Below are 22,136 nucleotides of genomic sequence, written 5' to 3' on the forward strand. Positions count from 1 at the left end.
TAGTCCGGAAGCTTAGATTCTGATGTGGTGGACGAACTGTGACGTCGTGAGATGTTTGGAGTTGAAAGGGAAAGAGGGCAGCCCGGCGCGGGATCTTGAGGTGGCGAATAGCTTTGAACGCGGCAACCGGGCACCAGTCATTGAAAGTCTGGTAATAGCGAATTTTGACTGGTGGTCCCACTTGAGAAGTTTTGATGGAGTGGAGTGAGAGGGTGCAAGCGTCTGCTGCCAGGCTAGTTGATCTAAAGTGGGGCCTGCGTGTCCAGGAGAGCTGGTGAATTCCCCCGGGCCGTAAAAACCCGTAAAAACAGAGGTACATAGCTGCTTGATCACTATGCTTTTATATGGCCCGAAAGGATCATTGTCTAGGGAGGTGGAAAAGGCCCTGAACATTGCCCCGGTGACTGGTTTCCTGCGGGACTCTGGCTTGCTGCTATTCTTTGAATCCCTCTCAGGGTGGATCTAATGGCTTGAAACGAAAAAACGGACTGGCTGGCTGGGTAATCTAAAGTGAAAAAATGTTGTACCCCTGCTAGGTAAAATTTGAAGGTATTGAATGATGGGTGAAGGTCTGTGTGACAATAAGCCAGGAGTGCCATAACATAAGTCGTTCGGTCCAGTTGTTCCTGTGGATGTCTGAGGGAGAATTGTATGGAGGTTTCCCACCCTGTCTTGTGGTTCCTAGCTGTATTGAGTGACTTAGCCCTTCTGACCTGCTTGCTTAATCCATCGTCAGTATCTCGAGGGTGGGTGGAGGGACCCCTGATGGATCTGCGTCTGGCATTGCCTGAAAGAAAACAGGGAAGTTGAAACGAGAGAGGGCATCGGCCGCCATGTTTGCTGAACCCTGTATGAACCTACATGAGAAATGGAAATTATACTGTAACGCAAGACACTAGTCTGCGGACAAAAGGCATGATTTGTGGAGAAGAGCAAAGGCCTTTGCTGAGGATTTCTACGACTGCCTGATTGTCTGTGACGAAGATGACTGGCTTATTCCTCCAAAGCTCCCCCCAGATCTGGCTTGAGAGATGCTGGAGATAAAGTAGAACCTGACGTAGATCAGGGAGCGGGAGCCCGTGATGTCAAGGAACTTAACCGTGCACGATACATGTGAGGCCAGAGAGCGAAACGAATGACCTGATGCGTGTCAGGTGGTCGAGAGTTCGTGAACTACCTGCGTGGCTAGTGCATGAAAGAAAAACCTGTCCCTGATGCGTGTCAGGGCGGTAAATGAACCTGATGCGTGTCAGGAAATAAAACATGAACTGCTGCGTGGCAGACAAAAGATCGAATGAACCTGATGCGTGTCAGGAAAAACAAGATGACCTGAATCTGCTGCGTGGCATACAATGACCGGATGAAACCTGGTGCGTGTCAGGAAAAATTACATGAATCTGCTGCGTGGCAGACAAATGACCGGATAAGATCGATGCGTCTCTGGAAAATAAAACACATGAATCTGCTGCGCGGCAGACAAACGACAGGACAACCCCAAGCGTCTCCGTAATTAATGACGTGAATCTGCCGCACGGTAGACGGACGATCGGATGACCCTATAACACCGAAGAGTGACAGTAATCCGTCACCAGGAAGAGGTTAAGAGGGCTGACCCACCTGACGAGCTGGCCTAGATTACCTGAAAGAAAAGGCGACATACCTGATACCGGCCTGATCCTGAGGGATGAGGTAGTGAAAACCAAACTTACCTGGACGAAACCGTGGAAGAGAAATGACCTGGATGGAAAGGGACCTAGGATTTGTACCTGGAGGAAATCGCCTGAACGAATTTTTTGAACTAGACCGACCTCTGGGATGACCCTAGAAAACATGGGGTGAGGCTTGAGAGATGCAGGAGAAAAGTAGAACCTGACGTGGATCAGGGAGCGGGAGCCCGGAGTCAAGCTTGACCGTGCCTGGTACATGCGAGGCGCCCCTGAATGACCTGATGCCTGGCGGCGGTCAGGAACCCGTGAACTAGCTGCGTGGCTAGTGGTGAATGCCCCTGAGGCGCATCAGGGTCCAACCAGGTTGAAACGGTCCGAGCTTGTTGGGTGACCGATGCACCTGCTGCGTGGCAGGACCGCGACAGCACCTGATGCGTATCAGGAAATGCAAATGTAACATGAGAACCTTGTCCCTGATGCGTGTCAGGGCTGTGAATGAACCTGATGCGTGTCAGGAAAATTAACATGGACTGCTACGTGGCAGACAAAATATTGAATAACCTGATGCGTGTCAGGGAAAGAAACGAGACCGGATAAAACCTGATGCGTGTCCGGGCAAATAAACGGCAGCTGCAGTGTGGCATGCAATGACTGGATGAACCTGATGCGTGTCAGGAAAGAGACCTGAATCTGCTGCGTGGCAGACGGTAGCGTAGATGAACCTAAGGAAAATTGACATGAATCTGCTGCGTGGCAGACAATAGCGTAGATGAACCTAAGGAAAATTGACATGAATCTGCTGCGTGGCAGACGATAGCGTAGATGAACCAAATGAAAATTGACATGAATCTGCTGCGTGGCAGACGGTAGCGTAGATGAACCTAAGGAAAATTGACATGAATCTGCTGCGTGGCAGACGGTAGCGTAGATGAACCTAAGGAAAATTGACATGAATCTGCTGCGTGGCAGACGATAGCGTGAACAGGCAATAGCGTGAACGAGCCTGAGGAAAAATGACATGAATCTGCTGCGTGGCAGACAATAGCGTGAGCGAACATGAGGAAAAATGACATGAATCTGCTGCGTGGCAGACAATAGCGTGGATGGAACTTAAGGAAGGAAAAATTGACATGAATCTGCTGCGTGGCAGGTAATAGCGTGAGCGAACCTGAGGAAAAATGACATGAATCTGCTGCGTGGCAGACCATAGCGTAAGCGAACCTGAGGAAAAATGACATGAATCTGCTGCGTGGCAGACAATAGCGTGAGCGAACCTGAGGAAAATTGACATGAATCTGCTGCGTGGCAGACAATAGCGTGAATGAACCTGAGGAAATTTGACAGGAATCTGCTGCGTGGCAGACAATAGCGTGGATGGAACTTAAGGAAGGAAAATTGACATGAATCTGCTGCGTGGCAGATAATAGCGTGAGCGAACATGAGGAAAAATGACATGAATCTGCTGCGTGGCAGACAATAGCGTGAGCGAACCTGAGGAAATTGACCTGAATCTGCTGCGTGGCAGACAATAGCGTGGATGGAACTTAAGGAAGGAAAAATTGACATGAATCTGCTGCGTGGCAGACCATAGCGTAAGCGAACCTGAGGAAAAATGACATGAATCTGCTGCGTGGCAGACAAAAGCGAAAGCGAACCTGAGGAAAAAGACATGAATCTGCTGCGTGGCAGACCATAACGTGGATGAAACTTTAAGGAAGAAAAAACATTGACATGACTCTGCTGAGGCAGATAATGGCGTGGAATGAAATATACAACGTATGTGTGTACCTGAAATGAGAGTTTTTTTTTTTTTTTTTGTTTTTTTTTGGTTGGGGCCTGGCTCCGGCATGTGGGACTTAGTGAAGTATCTGATGCATGGCTGTGGGTGGCGTGCATGGGTTTCCACTGTTTGGAAACCTTGTTTTGGTTGTTGCTGGTGCCCCAAGCCAGCTCATTGCCCAGGTATGTACTGTTTTTGCTGAGGCCCCAGCTTGTCGGGAGGCCTCAGCTGTCAGGTTTGCAAGTTGAGCAACCAATGTATGTTTTTAGGCACCCTGATGAAGCCAGGATGCTATTTCATGGGATGCCAGGTGAAGGGGTTAATGGGGGGGGGGGGCGGCGTCAGTGCTGCCTGGAGACCAGCCGGTGCGGGAGGTGGGGCCAGGTTGCGGACATGCACAGTGAGTGGGAGCGCTGGGGACACGACTTTAGTGCTGCCTGGCGATCAGCGGGAGGTGAGGCCAGGAAGCGACATGTGGGTATGTGGGAGCGCGGCGCCGAGGCTCCCAGACAGGGAGCAGCTCAAGGCGCCGCTTGGCTTACCGGGGGAGCGCGGTTCCAGGGGAAGGAATACTTCGAGCGGAGGCTGGAAGGAGCAGCAGCGTAGGTGAGCGGCAGGCACTGTAACCTCGATGCGCAGAGACGTCACGGTAGAGCGCGGCGTCCATGATGGGAGAGCGAGGCGGTGCTATATAGGCCTCCTTCGCCCCTCCCACAAACACAGGCTGAGCTTCAGCCTTACTACCTGTGACATTCAGTGCACTTTTTCATAGATGCTGCGGACAGCGACATTATCTGTGCTACATTTCCAGTTTAACATCTGCGCATCCTAAAATATATACCATTTAATATGCACAAGGCGAGCAGTAAGGGACGGGAAGTGGCCGTGTTGCTGATGGTGCATGCAGAGGCCGTGGCCCTGGGCGCGGTGAAACTGTGCCTGCTGCCAGAGCACAAGAAACACACTCATCCACGATACCTAGCTTAATATCCCAGTTTGCAGGGCGGCGCAAGGACACCACTATCAAAGCAGATAATGCTTCCAGTCGGTTAAGCACCACCCTGTCTTCCACAAAGTCCAGTATCAGTAGCCAAGAGTCTGGTCAACAGAATCCTCAACAGATACTCCTTTCTCCCACCATGGAGAGTCTTGGCAAACTAGTGATCCCACACTCGGATATTCCGAGGAGCTCTTTTCTTAGCCATTCCTTAAATTGGGCCTATAGACAAGCCCGCTTGAAGAGGGACGTGAGTAGATATTGTGCCCTGATTCCCAAAACTCTGAGCATCCACAGGCACTAGAAGATGACGGTGGGGAACGGCCATTAGTGTTTCACGAGGTGGATGATGATGATGAGACCTATTTGTCAATAACTGAGGTTGTTGTTAGGTCAACAAGTCAGGAGAATAACCAGAGTGAGGAAGTGGAAGAGGAGGTGGTGGACGATGAAGTCACTGACCCAACCTAGGAATGTGGCAAGCCGAGCAAGGACAGCAGTACAGAGGGGGAGGGATCCGCAGCACCGCAACAGTCTGGAAGAGGCAGTGGGGTGGCAAAAGGGAGAAGGTGGGCCACATCAAATAGGCCAGCCACTTTTCCCCGGAGCACTCCCTTGCGGCAATCTCGCTTGCCAAGGGGTAGGTGTTCCGCAGTCTGGCGCTTTTTTGAGGAAAGTGTGGACGATAAAAGAATTGTCATTTGCAACCTGTGCCGTACCAAAATGAGCAGGGGCGTGAACACTAGCAACCTCACCACCACCAGCATGATCCACCACATGGCATAAAAGCACCCTAATAGGTGGGCCAAACGCCTGGGTTCACAATCACTGTCTGCGGTTCACACCACTGCCTCATATTCCTCTGTGTTACGTGCTGACCAATGCCCTGTCCAAAACGCAGGCCCGGATGCCTCCCGCCAAGCACCTGGACCTTCGCAAGCACCATCAGCTAGCACATCCACTTCAGTGTACCAGGGCAGTGTACAAATGTCTATACCCAAGGCCTTTGAAAGAAAGCGCAAATACCCATCCACCCACAGGCCATAGCACTAAATGCGCACCTTTCCAAATTGCTGGCCCTGGAAATGTTGCCATTTAGGCTTGTGGACACTGAGGCTTTCCGCCGCCTGATGGCGGCGGCTGTCCCGCGTTACTCTATCCCCAGCTGCCAATATTTTTCACAGTGTGTAGTCCGAGCCTTACACCAACATGTGTCCCTTAACATCACCCAACGCAGTTATTGAGAAGGTCCACGTAACGACTGACACATAGACAAGTGCTTTTGGCCAGGGATGCTACATTTCCCTGACGGCACACTGGGTGAATGTTGTGGAGGCCAGGAGCGAGTCGTACCCTGGGATGGCACAGGAGCTACCGATGCCAAGGATTGCGGGCCCTGCTTCTATCAGGGTTTCTGCCACCACCAACGATAGTGGCTGCAACCCCCCCTTCTCCTCCTCCGCCTCCTCCTCCACTTCCACCTCTGAATTATCATCTTGCAGCACCAGTCAGACATCAGTCAGTAGCTGGAAGCAGTGTAGCACTGCAATGGGGAAGCGGCAACAGGCCGTGCTGATCTACTTAGGTGACAAACAGGTGACAATCTACTGATCTACTTAGGTGACAAACAGCACACTGCCACAGAGCTGTGGCAGGGGATGAGACCAGACTGAGCTGTGGCTCTCGCCACTTAACCTACAACCAGGCATGGTTGTGTCTGATAATGGCTGTAGCTTGGTGGCGGCTTTGGAGCTCAGCAGGCTCACACACATACCATGCCTAGCCCACGTGTTCAACCTAGTGGTTCAGCGGTTTCTCAAAACCTACCCCAATTTGCCTGAGATACTGGTGAAGATACGCCACGTGTGTGCCCATTTCCGCAAGTCATCGACAGCTTCTGCCAATCTGGCAACGCTGCAGCAGCACTTGCAATTGCCAGCTCACTGACTGTTGTGCAACGTGAGCACGAGCTAGAACTTGACGTTCCACATGTTGGCCAGGCTTTGTGAGCAGCAGAGGGCAGTAGTGGAATACCAGCTGCAATATGATCGTCACCTTTCCAGTCAGCTTTCGCTCTTCACAAGCGACGAGTTGGTATTGATTTCTGACCTCTGTGAGGTGCAATGCAGCTTTGAGGAATCAACACAGATGGTGAGTGGCGATAACGCTATTATCAGCGTAACCATCCCACTTCTGTGCCTACTGAAACGCTCGCTGCTCACAATGAAGGCGGACGCTTTGCAAGTGAAAGAGGTGGAAATGGGGGAAGACAGTACACAGGGTGATAGCCAGATCTCCCTCAGTTCGTCTTCTTAGCGCAAATTGGATGATGAGAAGGAGGAGGAGGAGCATGAGACTGTTGCCTCCACTACAGAGGGTAGTACCCATGGAAGTTTTATTCCATCTATTCAGCGTGGATGGGTAGAAGAGGAGGAAGAGAATGAGGAGATTGAAAGTCATCCTCCTGATGACGACAGCGAAGTCTTGACTGTTGGTACTCTGGCACACATGGCTGACTTTATGTTAGGCTGCATTTCCCGTGACCCTCGTGTTGTACGCATTTTGGCCAACACTGATTACTGGTTGCTCACCCTTCTTGACCCCTGCTACAAAGAGAACTTCTCATCTTTCATTCCTGTGGTGGAGAGGACGATCAAAATGGCGCAATACCAGAAGGTCCTTGTGGAAAAAATTGCTCCAAAAATTTCCAGCTGACATGCTGGAGGCAGAGTACGTAGTTCCTTGGCCAACCAAGGAGGGGTTACAAGGGCAACACACAGCAGTTCCAACAGATGCCGGGCAACACTCTCTAAGCCCTGGGACAGTTTTATGACACGTCGCCAGCACCCTCAACCTGATGCGCGACCTAGTGTCACAAGGAGGGAAAAATTATGGAAGATGGTGAAGGAGTACATAGCAGACCGTGTCAGCATCCTCAATTATCCCTCTGTGCCTTACAACTATTGGGTGTCAAAGCTGGACACGTGGCAGGAACTGGCGCTCTATGCCTTGGAGGTGCTGACCTGCCCTGCCGCAAGCATTTTGTCAGAGTGTGTATTTTGTGCTGCTTGGGGCATAATAACTGATAAGCGCATCTGCCTGTCAACTGAAAATGCTGACTGGTTGACTCTTCTAAGAATTAACAAGGCCTGGATTGCCCCTGACTTCTCTACTCCACCAGAGGAAAGCGGCTGAACATGAAGGCACTCTAAATGTGGCTTTTATGGTGTATTGAATACACTGTATTTCCATGCACCCCTTCCAACACTAAAAAGGGTATATGGTTCAATCTCCCTTTTCTCGTCCTCCTCCTCCATCATATCAACATGCTATTAGGCTGCCCTCGCTCCTAATGTTTTAGAGGGTCAGCTCAGCAGCAGGCGCTCACCCATAATGTTTTAGAGGGTCACCAGCAGGCCCTTAACCATAATGTTTTCGAGGGTCACTAGCAGGCCCTCAACCATAATCTTTTAGACAGTCACCAGCAGGCCCTTGCCCATAATGTTTTTGAGAGTTACCAGCAGGCCCTCGCCAATAATGTTTTAGAGGGTCACCAGCAGGCCCTCACCCATGATGTTTTAGAGGGTCAACAGCAGGCGCTCGCCCATAATGTTTTTGAGGTCATCAGCAGGCCCTCGCCCAAAATATTTTAGAGCGTCACCAGCAGGCCCTTGTTCATAATGTTTTTGAGTGTCACCAGCAGGCACTCGCCTCTAATGTTTTAGATGGTCAGCTCAGCAGCAGACCCTAACCCCTCACATCAGCAGCAGTCTATCGCCCCTAATGTTTTAGATGGTCAGATTAGCAGGCCCTTGCTCCAATAGTTTTTGAGGCTCACCAGCAGACCATCAATCATAATTTTTCAATGGTGTGTAGGAGGCCCTCCTTTATGTGATATACAGGTTGTATTGGAGTGCCTCTTCCTTAAAATTTTTGGCAACACTTGCACTTTATATACAAGTAAATATACAGGAAAGAATGTTTCCTAACAATTTTTCCTCTCAAATAGATTTTATCTTTGATTTTGTGCGTATTATTGTCAGTCTGTAAAAGTGGCGTACTACTCGGACAACATCGTTCCCAACAGCGACCTGGGAGTCCAAGATGCATCCAGACATCCTCCCCATGCTGTTCCCGAACCATATCAGTGGTGTTTCCATCAATTTCTGACCTTTTCCTGTGAACCAGACACCCTCCCGTCTTCAGAGCAGTGGGTGCCTGGTTTAATGCTCTGGTTCTCCCATTGACTTCCATTGTGCTCGGGTGCTCTGTAGAGCACCTGAGCATCCCGAGGTTTTCTACTCGAGCACCCGAGCACTTTGGTGTTCGACCAACACTAGCCAGTACCTGACAAAATATGTCAGGGGGCAGTGTATCAGTGGTGTAAGGGATCGTCTCTTTTCAGGGGATCACACTCACAGATATCTCACCAGACAACGGAATTTCATGCCCAAACTGTGCATTTATTTTGAAAGTCTTCTTATAAAGGATAGTCCAGTTATACATCACTGAGTGGGGTGAGGTTCCCGCACCGCCAACACTTAAAACACAAATAAACTCTTGCCCGTCTAGGTGCTACCTAAACAAAATACGTCCCTACCTTACTCATAGAGCACAGTTCACACTTTGACATTATATGCGGCTTTCCTCAGCCAACATCATTACTGCAGCCTCCAGGCTGTGGCAACTCCAGTACCTTTTGGGGGAATATGGCCCAGTAGTCCTGCAGACGCAGGGCATGCAACCCTCATTCTCTAGTGTCGCTAGGTCCTCCAAACCTCAAGCTATTCAAAGCCTTGTGGCCCCTCAATCCTCCTGACTGAGACCACACACAGAGCCTCTGCTTCACAAAACAGTCTTGTTCTCCCTCCTCAGACTGACCTACTCTGAGGCGCTTTATGCCAGCCTGATTACAGCAGGCCTCACCTGTGATCACCTCAGGTAGAAAGGAAAACCCGTACTGGAAGGGTGTGGACTGGGAACTCCCTCTACCAAGCCTAGCCACCAGTCCAAGTAAAATCCAGCCCAGAAAATGTATACAGAAATGTCTCAGCAAACTATGCTTTGCTGAGACAAAATCCAGAGAGTGGCAGTAATCTGTCTCACCCATCTCTGAGTTGCTTTCTCTGAGTTGCTATCGGCTACGGCACATGCGTCACCTATATTACTTGTGTTATCATTATCAGTTCTGACCTCTAGGGGAACCGATGCGCTAATCCCCACATTGGACACTTCCCCAGCAACCATAAAACCCCGTGGGTACTACATATCCACCTCTGGTACGTGTGGTTCACCCTCTGGGCTCACAACATTAACCAGCATTTTTGCATCACATATAATTTTACCAGGAAGGGGCACTTCTCTCCTGATCACATCCTGAAAGGGAAAAGGCATGTTATCATCATATACTTCACATGAACTCACATTTTAATTTTTCACTTCAACTACATCACTGTTTTCAATGGTCCTTTCCCTTACACGTTCACTTAAAGGGACAGGTACAAGTTCTGCAGGAGTTTTTGAACTCTCTGCAGAAGTGTCTCCATTACTCCACAACCCAAAACAAGGGGAAATCACGGCCCAAAACTACATCATGCGCAAGCTTAAAAGTCCCAGTTCCCACTGGAGTCTCACACTCAGTGAGAGCCACCAGAAAGTCCTTACTATCCGCATGATTGTTCCGCACATAGTCCCCAGCTACCAAGCTGGCATGTACCAGGCTTATCTGGCACCTTGCGTCCAACAACGCCTGGACTGAACTGCCATTCACCACAATGTTGCACATTTTCAGCGCAGTCTCTAGTCCCAGTGTCTCAACACCTCCTGGTCCAGCATATAGCAACTGCCGCCAGCTCACACCACAGTTCATGGCCTCTGAGGTACCAGGGCCCCGGTCAGTCACATGCCCAACCTCCAGAGCCGTGCTCACTGTCATGAGGTCTGCTACACCAGCAATTGCAGGAACGATCTTACCCATTGTTGCCTCGGGTTCGTCCCTCTCACGTGCGATACGTCCATCTCCACAGTAGACATCATACTTTTCTGGGATGTTGGGAACCTCCCATCTTTGATTCCTGGTCATAGGACAACAGGGTGCACACCTTCCCACTTGGCGACATCTCCAGCAGCGCTCTCTCTGTTGCCGGACAGCTGCATGCTGTTGTGGTTGGTTGCTCTTAGCAACAGCATTACGGCATCTTCGCACATCCTCTCTAGGACTCTGTACATCTTGGCAGAAAACACTTGAACTCTTGAGAGCCACACTGCTCTCCATCTCACTCTCTTCCTGTCGGTTGCCCTTGGCAATGGCATACACCACCTCTGCATCCAACCGCATCCCGAGAACCTGCAGTTCTTGGCTCCTAGTCATGAGGTCACTGCCCAGTTCCTCCGCACTGCGGTTACCATGGGAAACAGCTTGGGTTAGGACGTCTCTTGGTTTGTCCAACCCGCACATGAGCTTTTCCTGCTCCTGTTGCCACATAATTTACCTTTGGCTAGCCTTCAGATTGGCCCGCATCAGCTGCTTGGTGAAATCCTCCATCCACCCCATACCAACACAGCAAAAGAAAAACTGTTTTGACAGTCTTCTTATAAAGGATAGACCAGTTATACATCACTGGGTTGGGTGAGGTTCCCGCACCGCCAACACTTAAAACACAAATAAACTCCTGCCCGTCTAGGCGCTACCTAAACAAAAATGTATACAGAAATGTCTCAGCAAACTATGCTTTGCTGAGACAAAATCCAGAGAGTGGCAGTAATCTGTCTCACCCATCTGAGGTACCTGAAGTGGGACAACACACCTTCCAGCACTGTTCACATTACTACAGTGGTTTTAAAAAGGAGTTGATAGGCACTTAGGGATAAATAAGCATATAGGAGTTGAAGAAAGATAGTGACACTGCATGAAAGGAACCAAGCAGCAGTGCACAGCCCCTGGCTCCCGGCTCCGAGTGCTGTGAAGGTCACTGTTAAGGGGCCAGGGTGCTTAGACGTCCACTGTTATGGGGGACAGTTAATGAAATAAACAGTGTGTAAATGCCAGGATATACAGGGATTCTAGTGATTTCCCTGTGCAAAGAACGGGCATTGATTAGCCTCCTGGCAACTTTGGAACAAATAGAATATACACACAAACAGATCAACTATTCATATTCGGGCAGCGGGTACTTTTTCTAGTATTACCTATATAATACCTGACTCCTGCTCCATGCTGCCATCTGCAATGCAGGCCGCATGCCTCTAATGGTTTGTGGCCTAAGTTGCACTGTCCTGGTTGGGATGCTTAAGCTAACACATATTACTGGTGTGCTTATAATCATATTTTGTGCTTGGGGATAAAACATTAATATGTATATTAGCTTTCTGAATTTGGTAAAGCTATAGTACATAGAGTATATGATATGTAGATGCTAGAACACAGCTCTGCCCTCAGCATGTCTATCCCTGTCAATCAAGTGGAGGGTGTTACAAAGCAGTGCTCAAAGGATTTAGCCCCGCCTCCTGGTGCTCCATTTGTTCATTCGCATATGAATAAAAACACAGATATGTCTGCAGTTTAACAAACAGGCAAAAGAAAGTTAGTGTTTTAATCAGCATGATGAGCCCTACCAGTATGTCTGGTTTAATAGGGTTAATCCTGGTGAGAGAGCCACTTTAAGCTGGTTTAAGATACATTTTCGAACTCGTGCTACAGTGGCCAATCCCAGCTACAGGTTCAATTAAATTTGTGAATTTGAAGCCATGCACAAGAACGTGCCCATATGATGCTTGTCTGGAACCAGCCTAAGGCTCCTCTGGACATGGAGCCCTATATATACATGTTCTGTTTATGCTCCAGCCACTGCTTCCCCCTACTTTACCTGACTTCTACGTTGGAAAAAGTGCTTTATTAATATGCCGCTCATTCTTAACACTAGGGCCCTGATTTATCAACAGGGGACAAATTTATGTTTGTTTATTTCTGTCAAGGTAGCGATCAGTGTGTCAAATTTATGAAAGCAAAACACAACACTTTTTACATTTAACACAGGCTAACTCATTTTGACTTATTTTCACCTGCCACTGGTATGGCAGGTCAGGAGTGGAGTGCAGTTAACACAATTTATTTCCTAGGAGCAGCATTTTAAGTCAAAATTCTACCCATGGATTTGGATGTTGGAGGATATTGTAAATGTAAATATGTTTATAGTATAAATGAAATCTATGAAAGTAGAGAGTTTATGAAAGTATATCATGGCATGAGCAAAGGAGATTTCTGAGGACCTCAGAAGAAGAGTTGTTGATGCTCATCAGGCTTGGAAAAGGTTTACAAAACCATCTCTAAAAGGTTTGTTTTCCACTGATCAACAGTCAGACAATGTACAAATGGAGGAAATTCATGACCATTATTACCCTCCTGTCACCACCAGACATCTGAGAAGCTCTTACAGATGTTCTTCAGAACCTCCTCCTTGAGGTTCCTTTTGTTTTGCTTTCGTTTTCTCATCTCGTTAGCCTCTCTCAGCTGTCATGTAATTGCACTGATTGCATCCCTTTAAATCCCTTCTCATACTGCATCACTTTGCGGTTTATACAACTTCCTGGAGTGTGTGCATGCTGGATGCTACTACTGAGTCTTCTACAGATAAGTTTTGTTCATTCATTTGTGTTTTCCTTTTTGCTGGATCCCAGGTGACCCTGACTCTCTCCGTATCAAGTGTAGGGAGCCGATGGTCGTGTCCCCTCACTATTATAGGGTGTTCAGGTGTTATACAGTCGAGGAACGAGGATATGCGATCATCTACCATTGAGATTTTTGCATAGGCTGAGCAGTTAGGGAGAGAGCCAGGTCTGTTGCAAGGCTCTCCCTTTGGTTCCTTAGTTTTGGATCCAGTCAGTCAGATCTTCATTTTGTGTCTTCTAGTTTTCTGTACACCTTCCATGACACCTCCTCAGGAATGGTCGACCAACAAAGATCACACAAAGAGCAAGGTGTGTAATAGTCCACAAGGTCAAATAAGGAACCCCAGAGTAACCTCTAAGCAAGTAAAGGCTTTCCTCACATTAGCTAATGTTCATGTCTAAAAGTCTGCATTGCAGGACTGAAATGAGAAAGCGCTGCTCTCTAAGGCTACTTTCACACTAGCGTTCTATCGGATCCGTTCTGAATGGATCCGATCATAATAATGCAGACGGAGGCTCCGTTCAGAACGGATCCGTCTGCATTATATTGGCATATAAAAGCTAAGTGTGAAAATAGCCTCGGACGGATCCGTCCAGACTTTCAATGTAAAGTCAATGGGGAACGGATCCGCTTGAAGATTGAGCCATATTGTGGCATCTTCAAACGGATCCGTCCCCATTGACTTACATTGTAAGTCTGGACGGATCCGCACGCCTCCGCATGGCCAGGCGGACACCCGAACGCTGCAAGCAGCGTTCAGGTGTCCGCCTGCTGAGCGGAGCGGAGGCTGAACGCCGCCAGACTGATGCAGTCTGAGCGGATCCGCATCCATTCAGACTGCATCAGGGCTGGACGGAAGCGTTCGGGTCCGCTCGTGAGCCCCTTCAAACGGAGCTCACGAGCGGACAGCCGAACGCTAGTGTGAAAGTAGCCTTAAAAGAACATTGCTGCCTGTCTGCAGTTTACTAATGTTCACCTGACAAGCTAGAAGGCTATTGGAACTATATTTTGGACAAATAAGATCAAAATACAAATTTGTGGTTTAAATGAGAAGCATTATGTTTGGAGAAAGGAAAACACTTCATTCCGGCATAAAAACCTCACCCCACCTGTGAAGCACTGTGGTGGTAGTATCATGGTTTGGGTCTGTTTTGCAACATCTGGCCCAGGACGACTTGCCATTATTGAGCGAACAATTTATGAATTATACCTACAAATTTTAAAGGAAAATGTCAATATCTGTCCACTAGCTGAATCTTAAGAGAATGTTGGTAATGCAGCAGGACAACGACCCTAAGCCAATGACCTGACCTTAATCCAATGGAAATGTTGTGAAAGGACCTGAAGTGAGCAGTTCATGGGAGGAAATCCATTAACATAACAGAGGTAAAGCTATTTTGTATGGAGGAATGGGCTAAAATTCCTCCAAGACGATGTGCAAAACTAATCAACAATTATCAAAAAAGTTAAGTTGCAGTTATTGCTGCAGAGAGAGGCTGCCAGATACTGAAAGCAAATGTTCACATACTTTTGTCACTCACAGATATGTGATATTGGATCATTTTCCTCAATAAATAAGAGACCAAGTCTAATATATTTTACTTATCTCTTTATCCACTGGTAGGACGTGTGTAAAAATCTTATGTCGTTTTAGGTCAAATGTACACTCACCTAAAGAATTATTAGGAACACCTGTTCTATTTCTCATTAATGCGATTATCTAGTCAACCAATCACATGGCAGTTGCTTCAATGCATGTAGGGTTGTGGTCCTGGTCAAGACAATCTCCTGAACTCCAAACTGAATGTCAGAATGGGAAAGAAAGGTGATTTAAGCAATTTTGAGCGTGGCATGGCTGGTGGTGCCAGACGGGCCGGTCTGAGTATTTCACAATCTGCTCAGTTACTGGGATTTTCACGCACAACCATTTCTAGGGTTTACAAAGAATGGTGTGAAAAGGGAAAAACATCCAGTATGCGGCAGTCCTGTGGGCGAAAATGCCTTGTTGATGCTAGAGGTCATAGGAGAATGGGCCGACTGACTCAAGCTGATAGAAGAGCAATGTTGACTGAAATAACTACTCGTTACAACCGAGGTATGCAGCAAAGCAATTGTGAAGCCACAACACTCACAACCTTCAGACGGATGGGCTACAACAGCAGAAGACCCCACTGGGTACCACTCATCTCCACTACAAATAGGAAAAAGAGGCTACAATTTGCACAAGCTCACCAAAATTGGACTGTTGAAGACTGGAAAAATGTTGCCTGGTCTGATGAGTCTCGGATTTTTGTTGAGACATTTAAATGGTAGAGTCCGAATTTGGCGTAAACAGAATGAGAACATGTATCCATCATGCCTTGTTACCACTGTGCAGGCTGGTGGTGGTGGTGTAATGGTGTGGGGGATGTTTTCTGGGCACACTTTAGGCTCCTTAGTGCCAATTGGCCATCGTTTAAATGCCACGGGCTACCTGAGCATTATTTCTGACCATGTCCATCCCTTCATGACCACCATGTACCCATCCTCTGATGGCTACTTCCAGCAGGATAATGCACTATGTCACAAAGCTCGAATCATTTCAAATTGGTTTCTTGAACATGACAATGAGTTCACTGTACCTAAATGGCCCCCACAGTCACCAGATCTCAACCCAATAGAGCATCTTTGGGATATGGTGGAACGGGAGCTTCGTACCCTGGATGTGCATCCCTCAAATCTCCATCAACTGCAAGATGCTATCCTATCAATATGGGCCAACATTTCTAAAGAATGCTATCAGCACCTTGTTGAATCAATGCCATGTAGAATTAAGGCAGTTCTGAAGGCAAAATGGGGTCCAACACCATATTAGTATGCTGTTCCTAATAATTCTTTAGGTGAGTGTATGTATAAATATAAAAAATTCTAAAGGGTTCCCAAATTTTTAAGGGCCACTGTAATGCACCAGTTTTAATTTCTGGGGATGGTATATAATGCATTTTGTAAAGAGAAACATTAGCAATGCTGCATAGTATTGCTGTGACATATATATATATATATATATATATATATATATATATAATGGAAAAAATTGGACAGCACTCCAGACGGTATCTTCGGTAAAGCAGATAAAGTTTAATCACCCATGTGGTGGCAGCAAAAAAGCAACGTTTCGGCTCTACATGAGCCTTTCTCAAGCATGTAGAGCCGAAACGTTGCTTTTTTGCTGCCACCACATGGGTGATTAAACTTTATCTGCTTTACCGAAGATACCGTCTGGAGTGCTGTCCAATTTTTTCCATTGTCTATTGTGGGTAAGCTCCAGTTGCCATCCTTGGACTCTGCACCCAATTTTTCCACAGGTGGTGCTGCCGGTAGATTTTTATACTTATATATATATATATATATACAGAGAGAGAGAGAGAGAGCAAAAGTTTAAGCCAATACAGACCAGTAGAAAGAATTGAAGCAGATACATAAAGTGTTTTTGCATTGGTGTGCTATCTGTCAGAAAGTCTAAAAAGGGGAAAAAAGGCAAACACATCATCTATTCTGTGTGACATGAAATCAGCATTACCATTTCTGTTACAAAGCCATCAGAGAAACAGCTGCTTCCATCAGCGTCTGTCAGAGGGAAACAGTACACTAAGTAACCACCAAAACTGTTAGAAGTATCAGCAAAAGTTCCATTTTTCATTTTTGCTCGCTGACTGCTGTGTCTATGGGTGACAGACACAAAACAGCTACGGCATTTTAGTAGCATTTACCGGAGATTCTCTGCAGAATTATTCCTCAGGTATGGGCCAAACCAAAATGTGGTTACAAAGTAATGGGTTTACCCAATTTTCAGCAAATCTTGCGGATTATACTCATGAAAATCGCTTTTTAAGGCTACATGCACACGACTGTGTGTGTTTTGCTGTCCGCAAATTGCGGTTCCGCAAAAAAAACGGATGACATTCCGTATGGCATCCGTTTTTTTTGCGGATCCGTTTTTTTTGCGGATCCATTGTATTAAGGCCTATACTTGTCCGCAAACTAGAAAAAAATAGGACATGCACTATTTTTTTAGCGGAGCAACGGAACGGACATACTGATGCGGACGGCACACTGTGTGCTGTCCTTGTTTTTTGCGGACCCATTGAAATGAATGGGTCCGCATCCTATCCGCAAAAAAACCGGATCAGACACTGAAACAAAATACGGTCGTGTGCATGTAGCCTAAGACTTGAACCTTTGAAGGTCTATGGCCTGGGATGGGCTGCTGCTAGAGATGAGAGAAGTTTTCAAAAATTCGATTCGGCAGCTTCGACAAACTTTGTCAAGAAATTTGAGTCATTACAAACGACTTTGTCACAAATCGCTGTTTATTGTATGAAACGGGCGCAATGACGGGGAACGGTGATTGTCCCAACCCCTATCATTCAACCCCTCAGATGTCGTGTTCAACACTGATTGCGGCATCTGAGACACACATTCAGGTGCTCAGGGGATTAATCCGGGGGTTAAAAAAATAATAATACATTTTACTCACCTCATCCACTTGATCGCGGAGAGGCCGTCCGCTCCTGTCTTGACTGAAGAAAACCAGCCAAACGACCTGTGGCTAGCGTGATCACGTGGTGACGTCTTCCCGCTCGCCTCAGGTCCTTTGGCAGGTTTTCTTCAATTAAGACAGGAGTGGATGGCCTCTCCGCGAACAAGTAGATGAGGTGATTATATTTCTTTTATTTATTTTTTTTAGAGACCATTTTAGGAAAAATTTATTCTTTACCACGAAGCACAAGGAAATTCGGCTTCGCTGCGAATCAAACTTTTCCTAAACTTCAGATTAAATTCCGCTTCGGATGCTTTGATTCACTCAACACTAGCTGTTGCTGACAGTACATACATATTACCTAATATACTGTAACAAAGTGGTGGTCATCCTGGCCCAGAGGAGACCTCGGAGAAGACATTGCATTCAGTGTCGGGTATCTCCATATCGCTAGCAGAGAGGTGGCTGCACACATGCGGTCGCTCTCCATTATTCCTATTGACTATAATGGAGGTTGATCATGCATCTACTGCTAGGGGACATGGGAATCCTATTCTCAGTATCAGAGCAGATCCCTTACCATAGCTCATATGTTTATGGCAGAATGAATCTAACAATATTAATATGCCACAAAGTGGATAGTTAAAAGACCCCTTTAAGAGGGCCTACTCCAAAATCATGACCTCATCATTAAAACCGTAAGCGTGATATATTATTTTAACTACAGAAATAAATGAAATAGACCACAACTGTTATACTTAGGATAAGCCATCCATATCAGATCAGTGGGGGGCCCGACTCAAGGCACACCCACCACCAGTGCGGGCACAGCACCCTACTTGTTATAGTGGCTGTGTATGGTACTGCAGCTCTGTCCCACTCAAGTGAGAGTAGCACCATGCACAACCTCTTCAGAATGTACGGCACTAGGCCTGGTAATGAAGCTCATTGGTTGTCCCTTATGCCGTGGCTGATCAGTGGGGGTGTCAGGAGTTAGCCTCTCACTGGTCTGATATTAATGGCTTAGTCTAAGGATAGGCTACTAATAATGAAATCCTGGACAACCCCTTTAAGGCCATACGATATATACACAGATTACTGAGTATTCCTTGTGGATTTTGCATTCGTAAATCAACAACAACAACAAATGTTGTGTGCAATACTGTATAATGGAAAGGGTAATGTGTAAGTGGGGAAGTGGTTGCTGAAACATGTGCTCCCGGTGTCAAGTGCAAAAGGAGTCCCAACAAGTCACTCTGACTTGGTCAAGCTACTTAATGAGGATCTGTCACTTCTTCTGACATGTCTATTTTACTAACCACTTGCATTCCCCATGAAATAACAATTCTGCAGCCTCTATTCCTATGACTCTGTGTTGTGCCATTCCTTTATTATTTCTGCTAGAATTGTGTGAAGGTCCAGATGGGTGTTACCAGTTGGGAGGGTTTCTCTGCACAGTCTGACACAATCTAATCACTCCTGCCAGTGACAGACTGTGTAGAGACACCCCACAACTGGTAACACCCATCTGGACCTTCACTGCAAACTGCTAGTAATTCATTTGAAAATTCTAGCAGGAATAATAAAGGAATGGCACAGCATAGAGTCATAAGACTAGACGATGCAGAATTGTTATTACAAGGGGGTGCAAGTAATTACTAAAACAGACATGTAAAGCCTTATATGAGGCACACGACTGTTGTGTGTTTTGCGGCCCGCAAATCGCGGACCCGTAAAACACAGATGGCGTCCGTGTGCGTTCTGCAATTTTCAGAACGGCACGGACAGCCTTTAATATAACCGCCTATTCTTGTCCGCAAAGCGCGGACAAGAATAGGACAGGTTATATTTTTTTTGCGGGCCACGGAACAGAGCTATGGATGCGGACAGCACACGGAGTGCTGTCCGCATCTTTTGCAGCCCCATTGAAGTGAATGGGTCCGCATCTGAGCCGCCAAAACTGCGGCTCGGACGCAGGCCAAAACAACGGTCGTGTGCATAAGGCCTAAGGAGACGTGACAGTATGAGTCGCGCTCGCTCTCTCCAACTTGAGTTTTCTCTGCTGCAGTGCGAACAGGGTGCTGTGCACTGTGTATGCACCAGTGGAAGCTTCCCTAGTAGTGTTCAGCGAACGTGGGTTTTAAGTTCGGCGTCTAAAGTTCGGGTTCGGGTTATCGAAGTATCCCGTTATGGATTCCGCTACCACAGACCATAACGGAATTTAGAATCCATAACGGGATTCTTCGATAACCTGAACTCAAACTTTAGACGCCGAACTTAAAACACAAGTTCGCTCAACACTTTTCCCTAGGCCTCCTGCACCTGCTCTCACCCTATACTATTCATAGGGAGAAGGCTGTCAATCAGCGAGGGAGGGGGAACCAGCATGACATGTACATTGCAGAGTGGACATAGCTGTAAACTGTGATTGTATGAAAACTGCAAGAAAAGCAGTAAATTACAAAAGCAGAGTCTCTTTCATTACTTCATGTCCTCAGGCGTGGCCTAATCTATCTATCTATCTATCTATACATCCATCCATCCACCATTTCTAGACAAAACAATGTCGGTTCCAGATGTTACATGGAAGTCTATGAAAAATATTACACGCAAAGCAAAAAAAAACTTTTTTTGTATTTACATTTTTTTAAATGACACAAGCAGGGGCGTAGCTATAGGGGAAGCAGGGGAAGCGGCTGCTTTGAGCTCTGACCCTGAAGGGGCCCAATCAGGAGGAGGAGGACTAAAGATTTTGTCAGGGCCTCCTCAACAGTATTACACAATTAAATGATATACAGTGACAGTATAGACAGTGTACGAAACGGATGGAACAGCAGCTGGGCCTGGTCTGAGAGAGCGATCTTTACTAGCCACAGGAATAGGGGCGGCATGAAAGGAAGGGATTGCGAAAAAATTACTGGGGGAGGGGGGCTGATGACGTAAAAGTCCAACCAATGCTCAGAGTAATTCTTCAAACCATCTATTAGTTTGGTGGTGTAGGCACTTGGTCATATACTGTACATGCAGTTTGAAGGGGTTTTCCAAGATTTTGATATTGGTGACCTATCCTCAAGCTGTGGCCTCTTCCTAGGCCAGTGACATCCTGTTCATCGGTGGAGGTCAGTCCCGTTCAAATGAATGATACCAAGCACAGCTGCTATACAAGGAGCACTCACGGCCTCTTCAAACACTTCGTCGGCGTGGGTCCAGGATGTCGGAGCCACATCGATCGATCAATCAATCGATCACATCCTGAGGAAGGGTCATCAATATCAGAATCTCAGAAAATCCCATTAAATGACACTTGTCCAAATGATACACATAAGGATCTTACATTTCACATCAGAGGATAGGCACATGGAAGCAGCAGACCATGTCCTCACCCCCAACATCTACATTTCTTGCACCCTGTATGCTATTATGCACATGTCCCACACCCCAATAAAAAGCACCCCAAAAAGCAACTTCACGGATGGAGATTCAGGTTTGCACACACTGTGTGTGTGTGTGTGTGTGTGTGTGAATACAGTACAAAGCAATGCAAAAATCAATCAACAACTGAAATATCAAAAAAATCAAATACACATTTTAAGGTTCCCCCTTCTCTCCCCAGAGGAGCTACCCAAAGGAGGTGTTCCCCACCATGAGAACCTCCTTAGCTCAATTACCTGAAGCTGGAAGCCGCTTCTCAGCACAGCTCATGTTACTGGAGGCGTATGATGAGGAATCTGCTGCCTGATCCATACCCCTGCTTCACGTAACGGGGGCGTGAACAGAAGTGGATGGCCCCTGATTTTTAACCTTGGTGTACAGCTCGCTGTAATTATCACTGTTCCATATGATACAGGGTTTACAATATTCCAATGATCTCCTATAATTAATTTGATAATATAAATGAAGGTGCAGGGATCAGAGCTCTCGCTGCTAGCTTCTGCAGCCCACACATTTCAGCACAAGAACTCTGGTGCCACATACATTTTCTGTGAGGAGAGAGGGCATGCAAGGAGGGAAGAAGCAGGGATCATGAAAACGCTTTTACAGACCATTTGTTGTGTCATGGGCTTGAATAGCTCCCCGTGTTCATTGTATGGAGACCATGGGAGCAGTGGATATTAAATTCAGTGAATAGATGAGCAGAATCCAATAGAAATGACATAACTGCAGAGCTGTGTGTGTGTTAGAGACAGCCTCGCTGCTTAGATACACCCCACCCTCTAAACAACCGTACAGCAATCACACCCGCAGGCCTCGGCATTCCTGCTCGGTGACTACTGAGGGGGGCGTGCAGTGTATGCACATATAGACACACAAGTATACACACAATATACATATATATACACATATAGATATACAAGTATACACAAGAGTTAACACCTGTATACACACATATAGCGTACATGCTGTATACAGTCTGACCTATACATACATATAGACACACAAGCATACACACATAGTGTACATACTGTGGACAGTCTGACCTATACATACATATAGACACACAAGCA

At 46.9% G+C, this 22,136-nt stretch overlaps 1 protein-coding gene across 4 annotated transcripts in view; it reads right to left on the reverse strand.

Moving 5' to 3' along the window:
• Nucleotides 1-21,815, reverse strand: part of LOC122926925 — a 125,153-nt gene extending 103,338 nt beyond the window's left edge. Inside the window, exon 1 of one of the 4 annotated variants that reach the window (XM_044278443.1) lies at nucleotides 21,300-21,815. The gene's annotated coding sequence lies outside the window, so the exon portion shown is untranslated. Of the gene's footprint in view, nucleotides 1-527; nucleotides 551-713; nucleotides 732-21,299 lie in introns of those variants that run through there. The other 3 variants (XM_044278444.1, XM_044278445.1, XM_044278446.1) reach the window with 3 other exon arrangements.
• Nucleotides 21,816-22,136: the final 321 nt, after the last annotated feature.

Source organism: Bufo gargarizans, chromosome 2 (assembly GCF_014858855.1).
Source record: "Bufo gargarizans isolate SCDJY-AF-19 chromosome 2, ASM1485885v1, whole genome shotgun sequence".
Lineage (NCBI taxonomy): Eukaryota > Metazoa > Chordata > Amphibia > Anura > Bufonidae > Bufo > Bufo gargarizans.